The sequence below is a fragment of the Loxodonta africana genome, chromosome 6 (genome assembly GCF_030014295.1).
Source record: "Loxodonta africana isolate mLoxAfr1 chromosome 6, mLoxAfr1.hap2, whole genome shotgun sequence".
Classification (NCBI taxonomy): Eukaryota; Metazoa; Chordata; class Mammalia; order Proboscidea; family Elephantidae; genus Loxodonta; species Loxodonta africana.
In genome coordinates this window covers 74,553,919-74,579,877 of record NC_087347.1, presented here as the reverse complement: position 1 = coordinate 74,579,877, position 25,959 = coordinate 74,553,919, and positions in this window count along the sequence as shown.

Genomic DNA, 25,959 nt, shown 5'->3' with positions numbered 1-25,959 from the left:
GTATGGTCTTGTAACTGTGCCCTGCAAGTGAACTCTGATTCATTTATACAGCTAAAAATTGTCACCCCGGAGGGTTCTGGAGCATTCTACCATCTCCTGTTCCACACTAGCAGGAAGGTCTAAGCTTGTTCAAGTCAGGTTGGAACGCTGATTTATAGCCAGGTAGTTCTTATCTACTCCTGTTCCTCTCGTTGTTCCTTAATTGGGAGCATTATGGGGGTTCGTCTTAGTTTTTTGATGTTGCAGATGATCTTATAATTACCTATTGTAGTATGGGATGAGTTAGTATAAGAGGGAGAAGTCATGTATTTTACAGCATTCACTGCAGGAATGACTTTCTTAGAATATGTTGTTATTGTTAGGTTCCAATGAGTCGTTTTCAACTCATAGTAACCCCATGTGCCAGAGAACTGCCTCACAGGGTTTTCTAGGCTGTAATCTTTATAGGAGCAGATCTCCAGGTCTTTCCCCCATGGAGTGGCTGGGTGGGTTTTAGCCACCACCCTTTCGATTAGCAGACCAGGGCTTAACCATTGTGTCACCAAACCAACAGCCAACCTTTCAATTAGTAGCTGAGCGTTTAACTATTGCACTTCACCATCGTATCACCATATTCAGGGACTCCCTTTCATCCATATTTCTTTGCCTAATTCTCTTTCCAGGGGCAAAACCGCCTTCCTCATTCATTGATGTCAACGGCATCTCAGTTTACAATTATGAGAACATTCCCATCCCCATTCTACCTTACAAAGACAAGAATGGGCCCAATGACCATCTGTTTTCTCCACCAGGTATGTGGGAGAAATAACAGGTTATCCCAGTGCTTTACCTGCAATGGGAGTTCACAAAGGTTATGGCGGACCATCCTGGACCCACCAAGAGGGATTTGGGTTAGTAGGAGGATACCTTTTCAGTCAGAGTCGTTCAACCTGAGGAGGCTGTGGGCTCCTTTTTCTCTAGGTGTTGACAAATAAAATAGCATATTCTCAATTAGGAAAGTGTGCCCCTGTCTGGAGACTAGAAGAAGGCTTGAAAGACCTCCTGTGAAGGCTGTTCCCCTGAGCCTTCTTTGTTGTTATTGTGTTTTAATTTACGGAAGCCAAGGTTGAGCAAAGGCTGAGGCAGCAGAAGAATTTATTTATAGACCTTATGTTATGAAAAACAGAAAGGGGAGATTTTCTCTTATGGGATGGCAGTTTCCACAGCTGTAAATTGTGAAACAGTCTAAAGCGGGAAGTGGCCTTGGTCTGATTCATATCTGACCCCTCATTCCATGCTCACAGAAGATGGAGGGCTCAGGGTCAGGGCTAAGGATGATTTTGACTTCTTGGCGAAACCGTCAAATATCTTATACAAGGTTGCAGGGCATGACTGGTGCAGCTCTCAGAGTTTCCTGACCTTCTCAATTCCATCTTTACTCTTGTTAAACAGTCCCAGAGAAAACACTAGAGTATGAAAATGATAAACGAAAGGGAGGCATACATGTGGAAAAGTGGAATGTAAATGGTAGATAGAGCTATGACCTAATATCATTTAGAGAGGTTTTATTATTTTTTAAAGTATTTCTAGGGTGAAACTGTTTTTCTTTGTGAGACAGCAGATTATTCTAGCCCAAATCAATCCTCCTAATGAACTTCTATTAGTCCTTGCTTAAGGTTCATTTGTTTTTATGATATATGACTAAATGTTGTGAAAAATTAAACCAATAAAATAACAAGCAAAAGCCCCCCTTCCTCATCCATTCTCTTTTTCCTCACCCTATGCTGTCAGATGGTATTACCCAATGTTCCAGGGCAGTGGTCCAGTTGGTGGACATGGGAGGTGTTTGGAGCGGTTTGAAATCACTTAAGCCTGGGGTGGTCAGGTCAGGGCAGGGCAGGTGAGATTTAACCTGGGCCTTAATGGGACAGGATTTAGTTTGGGAGAAGTGAGTGGGGAGAGCTTTTGCAGAAAAATGAATGCCATAAGCAAAAGCAGAGAGGTGGGACAGTGTAGGGTTGATTTTGGCAATAACGAGTCATAGAGAACAGTGGAAAGTAAGGCTGGAAAAATTAATTGGGCCAGACAGAGGCTGTAATTTTGGATTCAGCTTAAGAGAATAGGACGTGTCTCAGTGATTCTCTACTTTGGGCTCAAGTCCATCCTAATGATGTAAGGTAAAGTCTCTAGGTCACCTTGATTAGCAGATAGGAAGTAACAAAGAAAGCTGGATCCCAGAATGGACATAAGAACATTCAGAGTGAGTAAATAGGAGAAGCCCCAAAAGAATCGATTTTAGAATGAGATGAATAAAAAACCCATATACTATTAGCAAAAGGCCACATAGGAAAGAGGCATTCTGTTTGCCTCTGCAACATCTGTTCCTCCTTTTCTTGGTATTGATCTTGCTCTTTGTTCAGGTGGTCATACCTCACCATGTAACATATGTGCTTTGGGTAAAATTTACTCCACCCTGGCTCTAGAATGGGACATAAGGCTCAGGCTTAAGCTAATTAGCATTATCCTACTTCTTGGTCACATTGGTTCAGGGGTCAGCAAGTGACCCAATTGAAGCCACAAGACTGAAGGAGGTATCAGGGAAATTTCTCAATTCTGGAAACGTAATGACTTAAAATTTACCTGGCTCTCCTGAAATAAAACAAATCCCATGTCCAAAAATGTTGGAATCACTAATCTAGAATAAATATTGTCTTAGAGCTAGAATAAATTATGGGATTACAATCTTTTTACTTATAACCAGAGAGCTACCTACCCATTTGTAGCTACCCACCCATTTGCTGTAGAGTCGATTCTGATTTGTAATGACCCTAAAAGACAGAGTAGAACTGCCCCATAGCATTTCCTAGGCTGTAATCTTTCCAGGAACAGACTGCTACATCGTTCTCCTTCAGAGCAGCTGGTGGGTTCAAACTGCTGACCTTTTGGTTAGCAGTTGAGCACTTTAAACATTGTGCCACCAGGGCTGCTCTAATCAGAAGGATAGAAACACTCATTATTTCATTCCCAGTAGCATTGTAAAGGCAGAGGTGTGTAAATGGCATGGTTAGGAAGCTCTAGTTTAGAGACAGAAGCCTCACAAACCATGAGGTCAAGACAGATGCCCAAATCATATCAGCCCAACACATCTGCCCATCCCGGTTCTGGCCACAGAAATTCTTCTGTATTCTACTTTCATGTTAAGGGAATGAGAACTGCACCTTTCCTGGTATCTGACTCCTATAAACACATGTCAGCCTAGTCACAGAGCATTTAAAAGCAGAAGACCTAGTTCGAGGACGTTGTTGACTTTATAAGGCCTTTTTGACTTTGGGAGAATCACTTAAAATGTTTTCACGTGTGTAAATAGCCTCCATTTCTCAAAGTTGTGGGGTGAAACAAATAAGGGCTATGAAAAAGTACGTTGAGAACTGTGAAGCCCTAGGTATGTAAAAATGCTCATATCATATATGAGTATTTTTGGTAGAATTTTTAAAGCCATTAAAGGTGAACATCAGTTAATGCAAATGCCAGATTGTGAACATTGCAAGAATAATCTTTTCTGTAAGTCATAGGCCCAGGCTATCTATCATATTCCTTTAGCCCAAGTAACTTTTTTAGAGATGAGGATGGAGAAGTCAACAGTAATATATGGAGGAAGGAGAAGGAGCAAAGGAGAAGCCCAGTAAGTTCTCTGCAGCTTGTCTGCACATCATGTTAGAGACTCAGCAATTATTGGTTAATTTGATGGTTGTAGACAGACATAAGATAATTACAAAGGGGAAAACATTAGCTTTGGGACATGATTTGCCCAGATTGACTGTCTAGAATGATCTAATTATCCAGCTAACCAGCAAATCTTGGTTTCACTTGCGGCTATAGAGAGTTATAGCTGGTTTTATATAACTGGGAGCAGAGCTTAGAAATGTATAGTATGTTTCTGGTTTAGTGCTGGTGGAGATTTATACTGAGTTTTTTTCAGGGAGTTCTATTTGGAGTGAACCCTACATCCAATGTCTAGGCCCTAGTTGTATTTGGATGTGAGGATGTATATTTTTGATGTTGCCCATGCATTTAGTTATGGATTATTTAGCACTACCACATATTTTAAACTTTCCCCTTTCCCCATTTCATTAGCAATGGGAGGAAGATTACAGCCTACAATCATAGTCTTCATGAAAAATAAAAGGAAATTGGTGGCTCCTGTCTTATTTATTCATCTTCTCTGACTTCCTAAATTTTCCAAATTACCTTCTGGGTTGTGTGCTGGCCGGGGTGGTTAGCGTTCTATTGATGTGGGAGTCCATTTCCTGCTCACTGGGCCTTCTAGCTGGGGCGCCACATTGCTTTCTTTAAATTAAAATCTCTCAGAGCAGCCCAGCTAAGAGTTGGAGTAATAGTACTCACACCCTGACTGACATTAAGGTTCTCCCACGTTAAAATGGCGGCCCATTATTCTCAGGGTCGGAGAAAGCACAGTGGAAAGCAGCAACATAAAGTAACTCTGCAGTGTATTGTTCTCAGGGCAAAAGGGTTTCAAATCTAACTGCACAACAAAAGAGTGAAGAGAAGGTGCTTTTTGTTACCCTAGAGAATTCTTTGCCAAAACTCCTCTCTCCTTGGAAAGGATGAAGAGCTTTTACGAGGCTGAAAAAAAAAGCAAGGAAATATGGCTCCATTCTCGTGTTGGGACCTGCTAATTCTTGGTGGGGACAGAAGGGCACATGTGTGTGTTCACTCAATTACAGCAAAGGCGCCTTGACAGCAGAAGCGTGGCATGCTTGTAAAAGGCATGCAGCCTTACCCTCCAAACAGAAAACGACAGTTCGGTAGAGGGGAATTTGTTCATTCTGACAGGACAATAGTGGCAGTGTTCTCAGTCCCATTGTATTCTTGCTTTAAATTACTCTCCCTTAATAATAAAAGCCTTCTCAGTACAATGAGGGCTGAGTAAAAGAGGCATTAGAAAGACTGTGGGTAGGTCTGGGATTTAAATTGAAATTTAGGTTACTAGAAAAAAGACCCATAATATTTTTCTCCCGAAGCAGTCTGTTTTTATAGCACAGTAGTTCTCAAACATTTAGTGCATCAGAATCACCTGCAGGGCTTGTTAAAACACAGATTTGGGGCCTCATTCTCAGTTTCTGATTCAGTAGGGCTGGGCCTGGGGTGATTTTTGTTATATGCTGTCGAGTAGTCATAGCGACCCTATGTGACAGACAGAACTGCCCCATAGGGTAGGGCCCAAGAATTTGCATTTCTAACAAGTTCTCAGGTGAGGCTGGTGCTGCTGGTTCAGGAATCACACTTGAGAAACACTGGTAGAGCAGAATTAGCTGAACCGTCTAAAAACCTGCCCTGACTTGTATCAAATCTGGTGCAAAGTAAAAAGCTGAGTTTTTGACCAGCTGTTTTGTTTGTTGGACTTGACAAGAAGACTGGTATGTCGTGGTCAAGCTGATGGACTCAGTTCATGTCTGAGTTCCAATTATCAAACACCATGTTGGAGGAATGATTCTTTCATAACTCCAGAAGGAAAAATGTCCAGGGGTTTTGAGAATGGTAAATATGTTCTAAATTGACGTAAAAGTTTCATGTAGACCTCGTGCTATAGAGTTATTTGAATCTATATATGGTTTATTTATAAGGAAGTTTGGATTTGAGAATATTATACTCTTGTATGGGGGGTTAGGGGTGCTATTCCTAGGAAAAGCCTTGAAGTCCTTTGGTCCTAAAATGCCTCTTCAGTTAACAGGAAACCACTCTGTACTAAAAAAAAAAAAATAGGTCTCAAGAATTTTGAGACTTTTTTCTCTGACTGAATGTAACACCCACCACTGTGTGTCAGTTTGTCTTACTGTGCTGACTTGTGTATTGCTATGATTCTGGAACCTATGCCATCAGTATTTCAAATACCAACAGAGTCACCCATGGTGGACATGTTTCAGTGGAGCCTCCAGACTAAGAAAGACTAGGAAGAAAGGCCTGGTGATCTACTTCTGAAAATTAACCAATGAAAACATGGTTCACAACAGGACATTGTCTGACTTGTTTGCTTTGGACATGTCATCAGGAGGGATCAGTCGCTGGAGGAGGATATCACATTTGGTGAAGCAGGGAGCCAGCAAGGGTGAGGGAGACCTTCAGTAAGATGAATTGGCACAATAGCCACAATGATGGACTCAAAAATGCTGGCGATCATAAGGATGACACAGGACCTGGCAGCATTTCATTATGTTGTACATAATGTCGTCATGAGTCTGAGTTGACTTGACAGCAGCTATCTATCTATCTGCTTATTTATCTATCAGTGTAATATAGGCAGGTGGTGAATATGCCTAGAATCTAGTTCTATAATCATATCATAGGTTGATAGGGGTGGAAGAGGGCTGGGAGGTCATCTCTTTCAATCAGCTCCTTTTCCAGATAAGGAGACCCAGCCCAGAGCGCTTGAAGGAGGTGATTCCATTTCCGTGGCAAACTGCACATTTCTAACGTGACCAACTGCTGACGGGTCTGGGTGGAGGGAGAACTGCAGGGTTGAGTGCCAACCCCTCCTGTTGCATTGCTTTTGTTGGTGCCCCATTTGATGCATGGCCATGCCTTGGCAGTTTGGTGTTTGGAGGCAGGGGATTCAGGTTCTGAGAAGAGGAGGACGTCATTGGATCTGGCAGCTAAAACGTGAAACTACCATCCCTTGGATTTCATAGTCTGTAGTCTCATTTTTTTAGTCTCATTGGAAGGCTAGCCAACTTGTCTGCTGTCGAGTGTGGGCGAGGAAGTGGGAGGAAAGAACTGGGTGATGAGAGAGTGGGAGGACAAAGAGAAACCCTGAGGGGTGGAAAATTTGTTGAAGGGGGTGAGACACGAGAGTCCCAATTTAAAATATACAACTTAAAGAACCCTGCCATCTATGGTAGGACAGGTACTTTATATGCATTGTCATTTAATTCTCGAAATCCTACACTGCCTACGCCTGTTGGCCCTCAGATGTATCCCTCCCCCCACTTTGTGCTGCAGGGGTGCCAACCCGCAGGGCATGTTTCCCAGACTGCTTCTGGATGGTTTTGCCCAGTGACGGCATTGGCAGGAGTGAAAGGTGAGAGGAGGGAGAGGCCAGAGTGTTTCCCTTCTTACCTCTGTGCCTCTCTCTCAGGAGGCTGCTCCAGGAGTAGCTGCCAGACAATCCCTCAGAGACCCAGCTACAGTAGGGCCCTGGACGTCCATAATTCTACCTGCTTTCTTTGTCTTCCTTCCAAGGGCCTCTGATGGCTTCTTCCCTGTCTCAGCTCCTCCTTCATCTGTGGAAATAATTCTGTGTATTAAGTTCTTTCTATTATAAATACTTAAAAGTAGTTTCTGCTTTATTGGTTAGATCCTGACTGCTACAAGTTAGAATTATTATTTCCAGTGAACCAATGAAGAAACTGAGGCTTACATAGGTGAAGTAGTTTGTGCAAATTTATCGTAAAAAGTAAATGACATAAAACTACGGAGATCATACTGTTAATACTATGTGGCCTTTCAGAATGAGTTTGAAAGAATTAAAAAAAAAAGAAAGAAAAGGAATATTTTCATCTATGAAACAGTGGTAATGGTGTGAAAACATTGCTTTGACCTTAAGAAATTAGGTAATCTCCGTGGTAGAGTAGATGTGTGTGCCTCGTGTTCTGCAGCCCTAAACTGGGATGAATCAATGCTACTCAGGCACTGGTTAGTCTTTTATTATTCCTTGTTTTCTTGGTTGATCACAGGGGGGTACTTATTTCCACTCATCCAGCTGCAGTGTGTAAAAATGTGGCCTGGGCCTTGCTTTGGAACTCAGGTTGCTATAGAAACCTTTGATTGGAGGTGGATGGATCATGAAGGGTTATTAATGAGGATTTTCCTGCTCTACCTCTGGGCTCAGTATGTGCGAGAACCCAAGAAAGGCTCATTAGTTTTCATTACTGGAGGCTAACTTCTTAGCCTAATTGTTTGGTGGCCAAAGCTGATAGCTCTCTCTCCAATCATCTTTACAAAACAGCGGGTCTTCAGGCACCAGAAGAGAGTGTATCCTTGAATTGATTTACATCTGACTCCTTCCATAGAGATCTGTCTTGAATTCATGTCTATCAGAGTTGTTGTTGTTGTTAGGTGCTATGGAGTCGATTCTGACTCATAGTGATCCTATGTGCAACAGAATGAAACTCTGCCTGGTCCTGTGCCATTCTCACAGTCGTTGCTATGCTTGAGCCCATAGTTCTAGTCACTGTGTCAATGCATTTTGTTGAGGATCTTCCTGTTTTTCACTGACCCTCTACTTTACCAAACATGACATCCTTCTACAGGGACTGGTCCCTCTGGAAAACATGCCTAAAGTATGTGAGATGAAGTCTCACCAGCCTCACTTTTAAGGAGCATTCTGGCTGTACTTCTTCCAAGACAAATGGTTCATTCTTCTGGCAATCCATGGTATATTCAATATTCTTCATCAACACCACAATTCAAAGCCATCAATTCTTCTTCTGTTTTCTTTATTAATTGTCCAGCTTTCACATGCATATGAGATGATTGAAAACACCATGGCTTGGGTCAGGCCCACCTGAGTCCTCAAAGTGACATCTTGGCTGTTTGGCACTTAAAAGAGGTCTTTGGCAGCAGATTTACCCAATGCAATGTGTCCTTTGATTTCTTGACTGCTGCTTTGGTGGGTGTTGATTGTGGATCCAAGTAAAATGAAATCCTTGACAACTTCACTCTTTTCTCTGTTTATGATGACGTTGCCTATTGGTCCAGTTGTGAGGATTTTTGTTTTCTTTCTGTTGAGGTGTGGTCCATACTGAAGGCTGTGGTCTTTGATCTTCATTAGTAAGTGCTTCAAGTCCTGTTCACTTTCAGCAAGCAAGGTGGTGTCATCTACATATCCCTGCAGGTTGTTAATGAGTCTTCCTCCAATCTAGATGCCACATTCTCCTTCATATAGTCCAGCTTCTATCAGAAAGTCACCTGATATTTGAAAGATAGAGGGCAGTGGTTCTTAAAGTGTGGTCCCTGGACCAGCAGCATCAACATCACATAAGGACTTGTTAGAAATGCAAATTATTGGGTTCCACCCCATACCTGCTGAATCAGAAATGGTTGGGACCAGCAACCTGCATATTAACAAGTCCTCCAGGTGATGCTGATGCTTGCTCAAATTTGTAAACCAGAGGTCTAGGTTAGGGTGGCGTTTCTCAAACTGGAACCTATGGAGCCTCTGTAGGGCAGCAGATGTATTCTTGGGGGCATGAGATTTTGTAACGAGAATAGAAACTGAAATTATTTACTTTAACAAAAATCCCAACCCAAACCACACCCACTACCACAGAGTCAATTCCAACTCATAGCGACCCTATAGGACAGAGTAGAACTGCCTGATAGAGTTTCCAAGGAGCGCCTGGAGGATTCGAACTGCTGACCTCTTGGTTAGCAGCTGTAGCACTTAACCACTACGCCACCAGTGCTTCCAAAAAAACCCCAAAAAGCTAATATAAATATATTCCAGGGAACCTAAAACCCAAATGATTAATTTATAAACAAATACTGCCAAACTATTTCACTGTCTGTAATTCATGTGTGTATTTGTTATTGTGTTGGAATAGACTAGAGTTGCTTTGCCATAGGTTAATGAGAGGCAGACTTCATAGTAAATGATGCATTTGTGTCAAGTGAAGACTGGGTGAATAATGCAGTTGCAGGAGTTTGAGCCTAGAGAAGTGAAGGAGGAATAGGTGGGGATCTTGTTCAAAAGAAGGAAAATTGAGGAACAGAACTTCAGATTTTTATTGGAAACCAGACTTACTGGACATATTGACCCTGAAGGGACCCACAAATCAATTGCCTGGAAACAAGTTTTGAACCTTGAGCTGAAACTATCCCATGAAAGTATCTTTAGACTAAACAACAATTTAGCTCAATAAGTAATGTCTGTCTTGAGCATTGCGTCTTATTGAAGAATTACGTATATGATATTAAATGGACAACAGTAACTCTGAAGCACAGATAAGAACTTTAAGAGGCAGAGAACCTAAGTCAGTGGTGGTGAAACAACAAAGGCAGAAATAGTGAGACTGGTGACACAATAGGGAGACTATAACCATTGCCAGGGAACCGTGCATGTAAAACTCGTTGAACGGGCATATGTTTTATTGTGTACAGTTTCACCAAAAAAGAAAGAAAGAAAAGCCATGGAGGACTAAGGCCTCCCATGGTATGACACTGCGCATGTCAGACAGAGGGAGTCTGTGCTATGTTAAGTTAGAGGCTTATTTAAGCGTGATTCAGTTTCAGCAAAACACTATCATCTCCCAAGCTGGTAATCTGAATTTTATTGATTTTGTGGTGCTGTATGTGGTTAATTTATAAACTTGTTTTTGTTCTGATTGCATTTAAATACAATCCCAAGGATGTTAAACTGAAATTTATATTTGCATATATTTAAGTAACATTATAATGAAAAGAATTTGAATTCGTTTGGGGGTCTATACGAATGTGTTCCATTGAAGAGGAGTCTGTGTTTGTGTATCAGTAAGGATAAGTTAATTTATGCAGGAAAAAAAAACACTGTTATTTAACTCAACAGAAATTGAGGGGGTTTTGCTAATAGAGATCACTCAGGGACCCAGGCTGACTGAGGTTTCATTACCACTTGAGCGTTCTTTTTTCAAAAAATTATGTTGAGATATAATTCACACACCATAAAAATGTATCATTGTAAAGTGTACAGTTCAGTGGTTTTTAGAATATTCATAAAATTCTGCAAACATCACCATCATTTATTTCCAGAACTTTTTCATCACCCCAAAAAGAAACCTTGTACCCATGAATAATCACTCTCTATTATCCTCTTCCCCCAGCCCTGGCAATCACTAATCTGCTTTCTCTCTCTATGGATTTATCCACTCTGTATATTTCATATAAATGGAATCATATAATATGTGGACTTTTGCGTCTGGCGTCTTTCACTTGACGTAATGTTTTCAAGGTTCACTGATGTTGTGACACGTACCAGTACTTCATTCCTTTTTATTGCTAAATAATATTCCATTGTACGAATAACCAAAAACCAAACCAAACCCAGTGCCGTCAAGTCGATTCCGACTCATAGCGACCCTACAGGACAGAGTAGAACTGCCCCATAGAGTTTCCAAGGAGCGCCTGGCAGATTCGACCTGCCGACCCTTTGGTTGGCAGCTGTAGCACTTAACCACGACACCACCAGGCTTTCCATTGTACATATATACCACATTTATTCATTCATTCATTCATCAGTTGATGGACATTTGGGTTGTTTCCACCTTTTAGCTATGGTTAATAATGCTGCTATAAAAAGTTTTTTGTGTGAATATATGTCTTCTATTCTTTTGGGTAGAATTGCTAGATCATATGGTAACTCTACGCTTAGCTTTTTGAGGAACTGCCCAACTGTCTTCCACAGAGCCTGTATCATTTTTTATTTCCACCATCAATGTATGAAGATTTCAATTTCTTCACATCCTTGCCAACAATTTTATTATCCATCTTTTTGATAAAAGCCATGCTAGTGGGTGTGAAGTGGTAACTCATTATGGTTTTGATTTGCATTTTTCTAATGACTAATGAATACACACGAATCAAATGGACTACATTCATGGAAAGAGATGATGGAAAATTTCAAAATCATCAGTCAGAACAAGGCCAGGGGCCAATTGTGGAACAGACCATCAATTGCTCATATGCAAATTCAAGTTGAAGTGGAAGAAAACTGGAGCAAGTCCAAGAGAGTCAAAATATGACCTTGAGTATATCCCACCTGAATTTAGAGACAATCTCAAGATCAGACTTGATGCACTGAACACTAATGACCAAAGGACCAGATGAGTTGTGGAATGACATCAAGGACTTAATACATGAAGAAAGCAAGAAGTCATTAAAAAGACAGGAAAGAAAGAAAAAACCAAAATGGATGTCAGAAGAGACCCTGAAAGTTGCCCTTGAACATAGAGTAGCTAAGGCTACAGGGAGAAATGATGAAGTAAAAGAGATGAGCAGAAGATTTCAAAGGGGGACTGAAGAAGACAAAGTCAAGTATTATAATGACATGTACAAAGACCTGGAGATAGAAAACCAAAAGGGAAGAACGAGCTTGGCATTTCTCAAGATGAAAGAATGAAGAAAAAATTCAAGCTTCGAGATGCAATATTCAAGGATTCTATTTGGAAAATACTAAACGACAAAGGAAGCATGAAAAGACAGAGTCGCTGTACCAAAAATAATTGGTTGGCATTCAACCATTTCAGGAGGTAACATATGATCAAGAACTGATGGTACTGAAGGGAGAGGTCCAAGCTGCACTGAAAGAATTGTCGAAAAATAAGACTCCAGGAATTGACAAAATAACAACTGAGATGTTTCAACAAATGGATGCAGTGCTGGAAACGCTCACTCGTCTACACCAAGAAATTTGGATGACAGCTACCTGGACAATCAACTGGAAGAGATTCATATTTGTACCCATTCCAAAGATGGGAGATCCAACAGGATGTGGAAATTATAAAGCAATATCATTAATATCACACCCGAGTAAAATTTTGCTGAAGATCATTCAAAAACAGTTGCAGCAATACATCAACAGGGAACTGCCAGAAATTCAAGCCAGATTCTGATGAGGACATGGAACAAGGGATATCATTACTGATGTCGGATGGATCCTGGCTAGAAGTAGAGAATACCAGAAAGATGTTTACCTGTGTTTTATTGACTATGCAAAGGCATTCAACTGTGTGGATCATAACAAATTACGGAAAACATTGTGAAGAATGAGAATTCCAGAACACTTAATTGTGCTCATGAGGAACCTGTACTTAGACCAAGAGGCAGTCGTTCAAAGAGAATAAGGGAATACTATGTGGTTTAAAGTCAGGAAAGGTGTGCGCCAGGGTTGTATCCTTTCACCACACTTATTCAATCTCTATGCCGAGCAACTAATCCAAGAACCTGGACTACATGAAGAAGAATAGGGCATCAGGATTGGAGGAAAACTCATTAAGAGCCTTTGATATACAGATAACACAACCTCCCATGCTAAGAGTGAAGAGGACTTGAAGCACTTACTGATGAAGATCAAAGACCACAGCTTTTGGTATGGATTACACCTCAACATAAAGAAAACAAAAATCTTCACCACTGGACCATTAACCAACATCATGGTAAATGGGGAAAATAGTGAAGTTGTCGAGGATTTCATTTTACTTGGATCCACATTTAACATCCATGGAAGCAGCAGTCAAGAAACCAAATGATGCATTGCATTGGGCAAACCTGCTGCAAAAGGCCTCTTTAAAGTGTTAAAAAACAAAAATATACCTTTAAGGACTAAGGCGTACCTGACCCAAGCCATGGTATTTTCAATTGCTTCATATGCACGCGAAAGCAGGACAAAGAATAAGGAAGGGAGAAGAATTGATGCCTTTGAATTGTAGTGTTGGCAAAGAATATTGAATATACCATTGATTGTCAGAAGAACAAACAAATCTGTCATGCAGGAAGTACAGCTAGAATGCGCCTCAGAAGTGAGGATGGCAAGATTTTGTCTTGTGTACTTTGGACATGTCATCAGGAGGGATCAGTCCCTAGAGAAGGACATTGTGCTTGGTAGAGTAGAGGGTCAGCAAAAAAGAGGAGGACCCTCAATGAGATGGATTGACACAGTGGGTGCAATAATGGGCTCAAGTATAACAATGATTGTGAGGATGGTGCAGGACCAGGCAGTGTTTCGTTCTGTTGTACTTAGGGTCTCTATGAGTTGGAACCGACTGGACAGCACCTAACAACAATGACCAATGTTGAATATCTTTTCATGTGCTTATTGTCCATTTTTACAACTTCTTTGGAGAAATGTCTATTCAAATCTTTGTTCATTTTGTATTTGAATTATTTTTTTTTATTGTTAAGTTGTAAGAGTTCTTTATATATTCTGGATTTTAGACCCTTATCAGATATATAATTTGCAAACATTCTTTCCCCTTCTGTGGGTTGTCTTTTTACTTTCTCGATAGTGCCCTTTAACACAAAAATTTTCAATTCGATGAAATCCCATTTATCTATTTTCCCTTTAGTTGCTTGTGCTTTAGGTGTCATATCTAAGAAACTCTTTTTGAACATCCTCGATAACCACAACAGTGTAAGTGTTGTGGCAAAATGTGCCCTGGATTTTAAAGCTTCCATCTGAAAGCTATACACATCACTTCTGCTCACATTTTGTTGGTCACAGAATGTTACGTTGCTTCAGCTAATTTAAGACGACAGAGGAGTGCAATCTTACTATGCGTCTGGAAATGGAAAAAAACAGAAATATTTGGTAAAAGGTACTAATGACCATCACAGTTTTAGTCACATTTGAGAAGCTCCAAACTTGGAATCACCAAAAGCAACATATCTGGTATGTGTTGGAACCAAAAGATCTGTTGTCACTGAAATAAACCAGGTCTTATGGCCTTGCCTTTTCTCAAGAATCTATATTATAAATGGTTACATGAAAAAGTTTTACATCTTCAGCAAATTTGGACCAAAATATACTGTCTGCAATGTTACCTAGTGGCTTTTACATAAGGAAATTCATGGCAATTCTTCTTAGAGTTTAGTAACAGGAAAACAACTTACTTCTCGATAAACTAATGTGCTTCCTTTTTATTTTAGAATGGGAAATATGTTTCTATTTTTACTTTTTTTTGCTAGGGAGCTCAGAGTGGAATTTAATGGCCATCTCATATCCTTCCAGTATAGCTAACACCCTCTTCTTCAAATATTTAGATCTTTTCTTGTTTCTAAGCTTTTATTATAACTGTCTTTTGTCATGGTTTTATTCTAAACTATCTCATCTTTTTGTGAAGCAGTTAGGATATAAATTGTAAAAAAAATTTATTATCTTTTTCAAATATAGTACTTAGGGAAATGTGCTTAATTTTCAAGCTTAACAGATCATTCTACTATGTTCATGCATCAAAGCTACAATAATGAGCTTATGACATAAAACTGGTGCAATATGAGTGGGGTTTGGAAAAGTGGGTAAAGGCACCTTGTACTTTTATAGTAGACATATTAGCAGTTGCATGATACTTTGAACTTACGCTTTGGAAGAGTTAGTTTGATAATTATACAATAAGTCTTAAAAATGTACATGCTGTTAAATTTAATATTCAATTTCTGGGAACCTATAACGAGAAAATAATTGGGATGTAGGCGAAGATTAATAATAATACAGTATCTAACACTTTTTAAGCTCCTGCCTAGTGCTTTACATGTATTATTTCATTTAAAATGTGGTGGATTTGAACTGCTGACCTTTTGGTTAGCAGCAGAGCTCTTAACTACTGTACTACCAGGGCTCCATTTAAAAGGTAGGTACTGTTGCAGGTACCTCTATGCCTTTAACTGAAGAAGGTTCTTGCCTCTCACTGGTCAGGAATGAACAAATAAGGTACAGAGAATTTTTCCACACAAGCAAAGCTTTATTAAAAGAGGCTTGCAAGCGGAGACGAGGAGGACCTAGTTAATGCTTACCCCTGTCTCCCAGAACAAAGGATTTGCATGGGTTTTTAAAGGTTTTTGAGCGGGTGTGGGGGTGGCATTTATCTTTACTCATAGGTATAGGCGAGGTTTTCCAGAAAGTGGCCCATCTGGGTGGGGATATGTTAACTACAGTCTGTGCAGCAGCTTTCTAAGATGGCTTTAAGATGGCTCCTGTTCCGGGGGCTTCTGGGATTCATAGCAGGACTTATTATGGGGTGCTGCACCTGTGCAGTCTCTCGCTCCTCGAGTGTGATTCCCTGGATCCAACAGTAGCTCTCTGTTGCCCCTGGTGGAAGGTCAATGGCCGTCAGAGGTGGATGTTCTGCGCATGTCCCTGGGGTTGGTTCCATCTGGTTGCTTCTGGAAAAAAACAAAAACAGCTTTGAGATAATCTGTGAGGTTTATCCTTAGGTCCCCTTGGCTCATTGTTCCAGGATGTGTTTGGTCTGTTGGTAATTGTCCCTTATCACCTATTCGCAGCTTCGGTTACACACAAGGTTAGAGATGACCTCAGGGGCCTCTGGATTCTCTGGCTTGCTACCTCTGTTAACCCTATTTAACCCATTGAGCAGCCTGAGGCTCAGAGAGGTTAAGTGACTAGTCTTAAGTTATTTGCTGCTAACAAGAGGTGGTGTCTGGGACTCAAGCCAAAGCAGTCAAACTCTAGTGCCCAAAATTTTAACCATTATTCTCAGTTTAGATGTGAGAGCAAAATTTGGAAACAAAAATGTTCAGCAGTAGGAATGTGTTAAATGAATTAAGTCATGCATTGGAATACCATGCCAATTTAAACTGTTGCAGAAATGATCTATTTACATGGAAGGCATTTACAACATATAGTTGAGTGAAAAAAGGAAGGAAATAAAATAGTAAGCTGGGTGTGATATAAACACGTGTGTGTGTATGTTTGTGTGTGTGCGTCTGTGAGTGGGTCACACGTTGAAAAGGGCCTAGAGCAGTGGCTCCCAACCTTTACTGAGCCTTAGAGTACCTGGGGAACTTTAAAAAAAAATTGATGCTGGGACCTTTCCCAGACCAATCAAATCAGAATCTATGGGGGTCCGTCCAAGGTTTCAGTACTTAAAAAAGCTTCCCAGTTATTCTAATGTGCCAGCAAGGTTGAGGACCACAGGAATAGCGAGATACACCTAGGTATGTATTAAACGTGGTTGTCTCTGGGTAGAATGCGAGTATACTTCTTTTTTCCCTTTTATATGTATGTTTTTCCTGTAATGAAGATATCATTTTTTTAATTAGAAAAATTGTATTTAATCAAAACAGTCAAGTTTGATATTCAGCCTAGTAAATGAAATGCTCTGCTTTTTTAAAAACTCTCCCTTACTTACTTACCAGTATATGTGCCATATATATATATATTTACATACAATGTGTCTGTGTATCTGTGTGTGAGTGTGTGTTGTGTTCTCCCCTGGTCACTGCAAGGGAAGTAAGTGAAAGAATTGAGTAGATAGACTCCCTTAGGAAGCCAGACTATGGTAGAGATGGCTCGGGGACCAAGCCAGACACTTACTCAGTTCATTCCAGGTGACATTCCTCTGGGTTGCTCCATGCCTGCTAGGGTGACCAGCCATCCTGGTTGGTCTGGACTCTCCTGGTTTTAGCACTGAAGTCCTGCGTCCTGGGAAGCCCCTCAGTCCTGGACTATGCCTTCTCTGGTGGGGCACTGTGTTCCCATGCCCCCCACTCAAACTCTCTCTGAGCCAAAGCACAGCCAAACCTCTAGGTGAGCTTTGCTCGTCGTAACCACCTAACTCAACACAGGGAGATAGGGGTGAGGCAAATTACATCAGTATTTGCTCTAGGGCAAAAATAAAAATAAGAAATATATATATTTTTTCTTTTTTCAGCTATCTTTTGTTTAGAAGGTAGAGGATAGCTCTAACTCCAACAATGACAGGATTTACTCTCTTTTATTTTGCTCAGAGATGTCTTTAATGGCCTTGAACATGCTCAATTTTCTAATCTATAGGAGAGAGATAGGTATTCTTGCTGAGTAGTACATTTCTTTAGTATTCCTGAATCATAATATAGTTCTCTAGGGTGTGTTAGAGGCCTGTCAGCCAGCCTTTCGTTGTGACATTACCTTACTTGGTAGGATTTTGTAAAAGCTGGCCTGGATTTTGCTTAGATAATTTTGGAACTGGAATTCATCAAAACAATCTATTTCTCTTTCTCTGTTTTTCTTTCCCTGTTTCTCTAAATTGCTGTTTGATCTTGTCATACTTTGCTAAATCATGGCACCTGTTTCAAGTTGTACAGCACTTTTTACATGGTTTGACTGACATAGCAAGTTTTTTTTGAAATGCACACACTACATCAACCCTATTTGTCACTCATAATACCTGCAGCGTGACGTCACTGCACATACGTCACTCTTTTTCTTTAAACTTGGTGCATCAAAACGTTTCTCTGTTCATTTGGATAAATGTTACCTTTACCCACCTGTTTGCACTGAATAATGGCACACAGACGACCCAAAGCAGTTTGATCTATTAGAAAATATATATCAAAGTTTTATCCGCAAGTCAGAGTAAGATGTAGTTTGTCAGAACTGAAGATTCTAGGTCAGCGGTTGTATTGGGATGGTAGGGTCGAATGTCCTGTTTAAAAAATGGTAGCTGCAAAATGTGGTTCCCTTAAGTGCTATAAATCTGGGAAATGATGGAAAGAACTCTCCTGGGAGTGAAAGTTGAAGATTATAATTTGAGTTATTTCACTTTAGTGTGTTAGAGATCCAGGCAGTACCTAGGAGAAGCTTCTAGTTTAGTTCTGCAGAATTGAAGTAGAGAAAAGTTACCTAAAATTTGGAATTAGGTTGGGGGATGGGCAAATCAAATGCTATTTACCCTCTTCAGAGAAAATTGGTATGTTATAAAATGTTTCATTTTACAAGGGACTAAATAGTGAATTTCTCTCTAAAATTTGTAATATTTTCATCAAAATGTGAGTGGAAGACAACCCTCTTACTTATTGAGCCAGCGTATTGGTAGATATAGGGCCAATGACTAGCATCTCACCCTGCAAAGATCTGCTAGGTTGCAGACAAATAGGAAAAAAAATAGACTAAACAGACCCAGCTTTCCACCAGGTTTGTGAAGGTGGTGATGGGGGCCACCCGTAACTCTTCAACTGTGAAGACACAATTTCCTCCCAAACCAAAATGGGGAGGAAGAGTCACTCTCCTGGATCTGCCCTCAGGAACCCATGGACAGTTTGCTGCCTTGCACATCTCTTCACTGTGCCCTTAAAAAAAAAAAAAACCACTTCTGTTCCATTTCCTCTTGGTGTATGCCATGATTTTAATACTAATAACTCAGCAAGTGTTAGTTTTCCTTCCTTAGTAATGGATACTTTTGCTCTTTTTAATTTCTAACATTATTTTCCAAAGTTTTTTTATTTTTACCCTACGCAGGGGTAGCTATATTTTGGGGAAATATTGGGCACTTTCTAAATATGTAAGATGCACTTCACTTTTTAAAACCCTCATAGGCAAAGGCCTCATGTTCCAGTTACTGAGACTGAGGCCCCCTGACCTAACTTCCCTCTTCCTATCTACCTTAAAATCTTCATCTGTTTACCCACCCTTTCTTCCCCCACTCCTAGCTCAGAAGCAGGAGTGTCCACCTTCTCTCCATAGTTAATACTTTCCTTTTCATCTTATATTTTATCCTTCCTGCTTATTCTGGGACCGTGTATCTTTAGTCTTTTGTCTTTATTCTTTCCTACTCCACTGAATCCTTTTTAGGCTATAAACATGCTCCAGCTTCCTCCTTTTAAAAAAGTAACCTGCTCTAGTTTTGCTGGTTTTTCAAGCTCCTCTCCTTCCATTCACTGTCAAGCTTCTCTCTGCTTTGTCTGAAAATTTAATTGTTCGCATCCTTCAAGGCCCTTTTCAAATGCCTGATGTTCCAGGAGTCCTCATTTCCAAAATCTCTCTCTCTCTTCAGGTCTCCACAAGAAAGACCCTCACTTTCATGTACGGTTTTAAAAAAAATATGTAGATTTCTCCAGTAAGTTGCTAGGTAATGTACATTGTGTTATGGATTGAATTGTGCCCCCCGCTCCAAATATGTATTGGATCCTAACCCCTATATGTGAGGATGCAATCCAATCTGATGTAACCAATCAGTTGAGGTCATGCCAGTGTAGGGTGGATCCTAAATCTAATCACTCCTGAGTTACATAAAGAGCAGCATAGACATAGAGACATGTGTGCAGACACAGGGGCAAGACAGACACTATCTGATGAGGAAGGAAGCAGATGAATCTACAAGCCCAGGATCTCCAAAGATTGCAGGCTACTAGAAGTTGAAACAGACAAAGAAGGACCTCTCTGTAAAGCCATACCCTGAATTCAGATTTCTAGGCTCCTGAACAGTGAGAAAATAAATTTCTTTTCTTTAAAAGCACCCATTTGTGGTATTTGTGTTACAGCAGCACTAGGAAACTAAGACAGTTATAATATTCTCAATTACAAGCTTGTCACTTGCTTTGTCTTGGTGTACAGCACCATGCTTAGGGCAGAGCCCTGGGTGGCGCAAACAGTTCGTGCTGTCTACTAACTAAATCTTCCCAGCAGCACTGTGGAAAAAAGGTCTGGTGATCTATTCCTGTAAGATTACAGCTATTGAAAACCCTATAGAGGCTAGTTCTACTCTGATACACACGAAGTCGCCTTTAGTCAGCAATGGGTTTAGTGAATGAATGACATTTTAAAGTTCATCTGAGTGGAGGATTAAAAAAACTCATTGCTGGTAAGTTGATTCCAACCCATAGTGACCCTATAGGACAGAGTAGGCCTGCTCCATAGGGTTTCCAAGAAGTGGCTGGTGGATTTGAACTGCCGCCCTTTTGGTTAACAGCCATAGCTCTTAAGCACTGTGCCACCAGGGTGGAGGATAGGGAGAAAGAAATAAATGTTCTTTATCAACTTATCCCAACTCAACTAGACAACGTTTGTTTAGTACTTTGTTCAAGGCACTTATCTAATGCTTTCACATACTGATTTCTTTCAGGGGTGGCAGATTGTTAGTCAAACTTGAGTTTTCCTGGTCTTCCCTGGAATGTCTTCCTGCTTGGCTAGGATTTAATAAGAAAGAACCGTGTCAAAGAATAATCTGTTAGAATTGTCCTATCAAAACCCTGCAGTGTGTGTACAGTCTACCAGACAGTTGGAAATGGCAAGATACGGCCTTTGATTTTAGAATTGTTTTTCCCAGTATATAATAACATAATTGTAAGTCCCAGTATAGTCTCAAGTCCCTGCAGTAGGACAGAAAGCCAGTGATGTCTAAGGTGATGCTAAACATGGGCTTGGCCACAACAGTACAGTTATCCTTGGTCGTAGTGTGGAGTGATGGTTTGGGTGGGACTGTGGAGTCAGAGTGCTGGATTCAAGTCACACCACCACCCCTAACTGGGATGTGCCTCCATTTCCCTACTTTACTGAGGAGTTAATAACTGAGCTACCTCATGGCATGGCTGAGCATTAAACAAAATAATACTAAGTGCTTAGCACAATTATTGTTACTACAAAATGTAAAAGGTTGATTCCTGTAAATTCTAAACTTTTTTTTTTTTTAATTGTACTTTAGGTGAAAGTTTACAGCTCAAGTTAGCTTCTCATACAAAAATTTATACACACGTTTTTATGTGACCCTAGTTGCTATACCTATAATGTAACAGCACATTCCTCCTTTCCACCCTGGATTTCCCATGTCCATTCAACCGGCTCCTATCCCTTTCTGCCTTCTCATCTCACCTCCAGACAGGAGCTGCCCATTTAGTCTCATGTATCTACTTGAACTAAGAAGCACACTCTTCATGAGTATCATTTTAGTCCAGTCTAATCTTTGTCTGAAGAGTTGGCTTTGGGAATGGTTTTAGTACTGGGTTAACAGAGAGATTGGGGCCCTGTCTTCTGGGGTTCCTCCAGTCTCAGTCAGACCATCAGGTCTGGTCCTTTTACTAGAATTTGAGTTCTGCACCCTGCTTTTCTCCTGCTCCATCAGGGATTCTCTGTTGCATTCCCTGTCAGGTTGGTCATTGGTTGTAGCTGGGTGCCATCTAGTTCTTCTGGTCTCAGGCAGACGGAGTCTTTGGTTTATGTGGCCCTTTCTGTCTCTTGGGCTAATGGTTTCCTTGTGTCTTTGGTGTTCTTCATTCTCCTTTGCTCCAGGTGGGTTGGGACCAATTGACGCGTCTTAGATGGCCACTTGCTAGTCCAAACTTTTTGCGTTTTCTTTCTGTAGGCTGTGTTGCAAAAATAGTAGGCAGTTAGCATTCCAAATATGAAATGAAAATATTAATTACTCTTTTTCAAATAAAACACCCTCCTGGATATTCTGATACCTTCTCCTTTTGGGGGACAGGCTCCCCCACCTGAGAATCATTGTGCCCTGGACCCAGTCAAGATTAAGTTTAACTATCCCAGGGTTATCCATCGTCACATATCACTAGTATATTTCTCCAGTCCTGGATCGCAGACCAACTAAGCCAAACTGTTAGGAAACTGCAGGGGGCTGCCTTTTACAGATACAGGGAGCCTGGAGTCTTTTGGCTTGTCCAGAGAAAACCATGTTCAAACTGTTGGTCCTAGGTTCTTGTAAAACCAGGTTTTGCCTCTCGTGGGTGTGTGGTATGAATGACTTAGAGATAAGATCCAGGTAAGAGGGGGCATATAGAGTTTTGGTTGTTTCACAGCTATATCAGGACTTGGGGAGGCTACTGTACCAGTAGACGAGGCCCTGGATTTCTTAAGACAGTGGAACAGGCTTTCTGCAGAAGGTGATGTGGAAATATTATGAGGTTTGTTCCTCTATTGGGCAGGGAGGCAGGGAAAGAATTGCCAAGTTGGCGCTAGCGAAACCTACTCACTGCTCTTTCAGAACCTTGTTTTGAAAGTGCATCTAGATTTCAGCAACATGCTTGCACTTGAAAAATAAAAACATTGGACAGAGCTGGTGTTTACGAGTGTGAACTTGCTCTGGCATTCAGCGTAGTGTTTTTGGCTATGTAATCGCTGTTCTTCCCATCTGCTCCCCCAAGCAAATCTTTGTGAAAGAGGAGCTTCACCTGGGGAGAGTTTAGTTGCTTTGTTCAGAATGCACTGAGGGTGGGAGAGAAAAGGGTTTTCCCTGTCTCCAGGGGTGGGAAGTGTTCCAAGATTTAACAGGAGCTGAGGAGAAAAGAACTGTGTATTTGTACCCAAAGAGATCAATGTAACCTGGATGCATTTGACTTTCTTTGGGTGTTTCAGGACTGAGACTGCTTGGCTCGGGCCCCTCTTAAGGGGTGGGAAGATATTCTCACCAAGCCCCCAAAAAGGGCTCTTGGGTGGGCACAGTCAGATTTCTGTAGGTCTTAATTTGGGACCTAGATGGCTGGTTAAGTCCTAGTCACCATCTGTGTGATAGTTTCTGGCCTTCATTGCCATGCTTGTTTTTGAAAAGAATAGTACCATATAGGGGGCCTGTGTAGAGTTGTTAGGTAAAATGCAGGATTCCTAGTTAAATTTGAATTTCAGATAAACAATCAAATTTTTAGAATAAGTATGTCCCAAATATTGCATGGGACATACTTATGTTGTTGTTAGGTGCCGTCGAGTCGGTTCTGACTCATAGCGACCCTACGCACAACAGAATGAAACACTGCCCAGTCCTGCGCCATCCTTACAATTGTTATGCTTGAGCTCATTGTTGCAGCCACTGTGTCAATCCACCTTGTTGAGGGTCTTCGTCTTTTCCGCTGACCCTGTACTATGCCAAGCATGATGTCCTTCTCCAGAGACTGATCCCTCCTGACAACATGTCCAAAGTATGTAAGACGCAGTCTCGCCATCCTTGCCTCTAAGGAGCATTCTGGCCGCACTTCTTCCAAGACAGATTTATTCGTTCTTTTGGCAGCCCATGGTATATTCAATATTCTTCGCCAACACCACAATTCAAAGGCGTCAACTCTTCTTTGGTCTTCCTTATTCGTTGTCCAGCTTTCACATGCATATCATGTGATTGAAAATACCATGGCTTGGGTCAGGCGCACCTTAGTCTTTAGGGTGACATCTTTGCTCTTCAACACTTTGAAGAGGTCCTTTGCAGCAGATTTGCCCAATGCAATGCATCTTTTGATCTCTTGACTGCTGCTTCCATGGCTGTTGATTGTGGATCCAAGTAAAATGAAATCCTTGACAACTTCGATCTTTTCTCCGTTTATCATGATGTTGCTCATTGGTCCAGTTGTGAGGATTTTTGTTTTCTTTATGTTGAGGTGTAATCCATACTGAAGGCTGTGGTCTTTGATCTTCATTAGTAAGTGCTTCAAGTCCTCTTCACTTTCAGCAAGCAAGGTTGTGTAATCTGCATAACGCGGGTTGTTAATGAGTCTTCCTCCAAACCTGATGCCCCGTTCTTCTTCATATAGTCCAGCTTCTCGGATTATTTGCTCAGCATACAGATTAAATAGGTATGGTGAAAGAATACAACTCTGACGCACACCTTTCCCGACTTTAAACCAATCAGTATCCCCTTGTTCTGTACGAACAACTGCCTCTTGGTCTATGTAAAGGTTCTTCATGAGCACAATTAAGTGTTCTGGAATTCCCCTTCTTCTCAGTGTTATCCATAATTTGTTATGATCCACACAGTCGAATGCCTTTGCATAGTCAATAAAACACAGGTAAACATCCTTCTGGTATTCTCTGCTTTCAGCCAGGATCCATCTGACATCAGCAATGATATCCCTGGTTCCACATCCTCTTCTGAAACCGGCCTGAATTTCTGGCAGTTTCCTGTCGATATACTGCTGCAGCCATTTTTGAATGATCTTCAGCAAAATTTTACTTGCGTGTGATATTAATGGTATTGTTCTATAATTTCCACGTTTGGTTGGATCACCTTTCTTCGGAATAGGCATAAATATGGATCTCTTCCAGTCAGTTGGCCAGGAAGCTGTCTTCCATATTTCTTGGTATAGACGAGTGAGCACCTCCAGCGCGGCATCTGTTTGTTGAAACATCTCAGTTGATATCCCATCAATCCCTGGAGCCTTGTTTTTCGCCAATGCCTTCAGAGCAGCTTGGACTTCTTCCTTCAGTACCATTGGTTCCTGATCATACACCACCTCTTGAAATGGTTGAACGTTGACTAATTCTTTTTGGTATAATGACTCTCTGTATTCCTTCCATCTTCTTTTGATGCCTCATGCATCGTTTAATATTTTCCCCATAGAATCCTTCACTATTGCAACTTGAGGTTTGAATTTTTCCTTCAGTTCTTTCAGCTTGAGAAACACCGAGCATGTTCTTCCCTTTTGGTTTTCCATCTCCAGCTGTTTGCACATGTCATTATAATACTTTACTTTGTCTTCTCGAGAGGCCCTTTGAAATCTTCTGTTCAGTTCTTTTACTTTATCAACTCTTCCTTTTGCTTTAGCTGCTTTATGTTCGAGAGCAAGTTTCAGAGTCTCCTCTGACATCCATCTTGGTCTTGTCTTTCTTTCCTGTCTTTTCAGTGACCTCTTGCTTTCTTCGTGGATTATGTCCTTGATGTCATTCCACAACTGGTCTGGTCTTCAGTCACTAGTGTTCAATGTGTCAAATCTATTCTTGAGATGGTCTCTAAATTCAGGTGGGATATACTCAAGGTCATATTTTGAATCTGGTGGACTTGCTCTGATTTTCTTCAGTTTCAGCTTGAACTGGCATATGAGCAATTGATGGTCTGTTCCACAGTCAACCCCTGGCCTTGTTCTGACTGATGATATTGAGCTTTTCCATCGTCTCTTTCTACAAATGTAGTCAATTTGATTTCTGTGTGTTCCATCTGGCGAGGTCCATGTGTATAGTCACTGTTTATGTTGGTGAAAGAAGGTATTTGCAATGAAGAAGTCGTTGGTCTTGCAAAATTCTATCATTCCATCTCTGGCATTGTTTCTATCACCAAGGCCATATTTTCCAACTACTGATCCTTCTTTGTTTCCAACTTTCGCGTTCCAATCGCCAGTGATTATCAATGCAGCTTGATTGCATGTTCCATCAATTTCAGACTGCAGGAGCTGATAAAAATTTTCTATTTCTTCATCTTTGGCCCTAGTGGTTGGTGAATAAATTTGAATAATAGTCGTATTACCTGGTCTTCCTTGTAGGCGTATGGATATTATCTTGTCACTGACAGCGTTGTACTTAAGGATAGATCTTGAAACATTCTTTTTGACAATGAATGCAACACCATTCCTTTTCGAGTTGTCATTCCCAGCATAGTAGACTATATGATTGTCAGATTCAAAATGGCCAATACCAGTCCATTTCAGCTCACTAATGCCTAGGATATCGATGTTTATGTGTTCCATTGCATTTTTGACGATTTCCAATTTTCCTAGATTCATATTTTGTACATT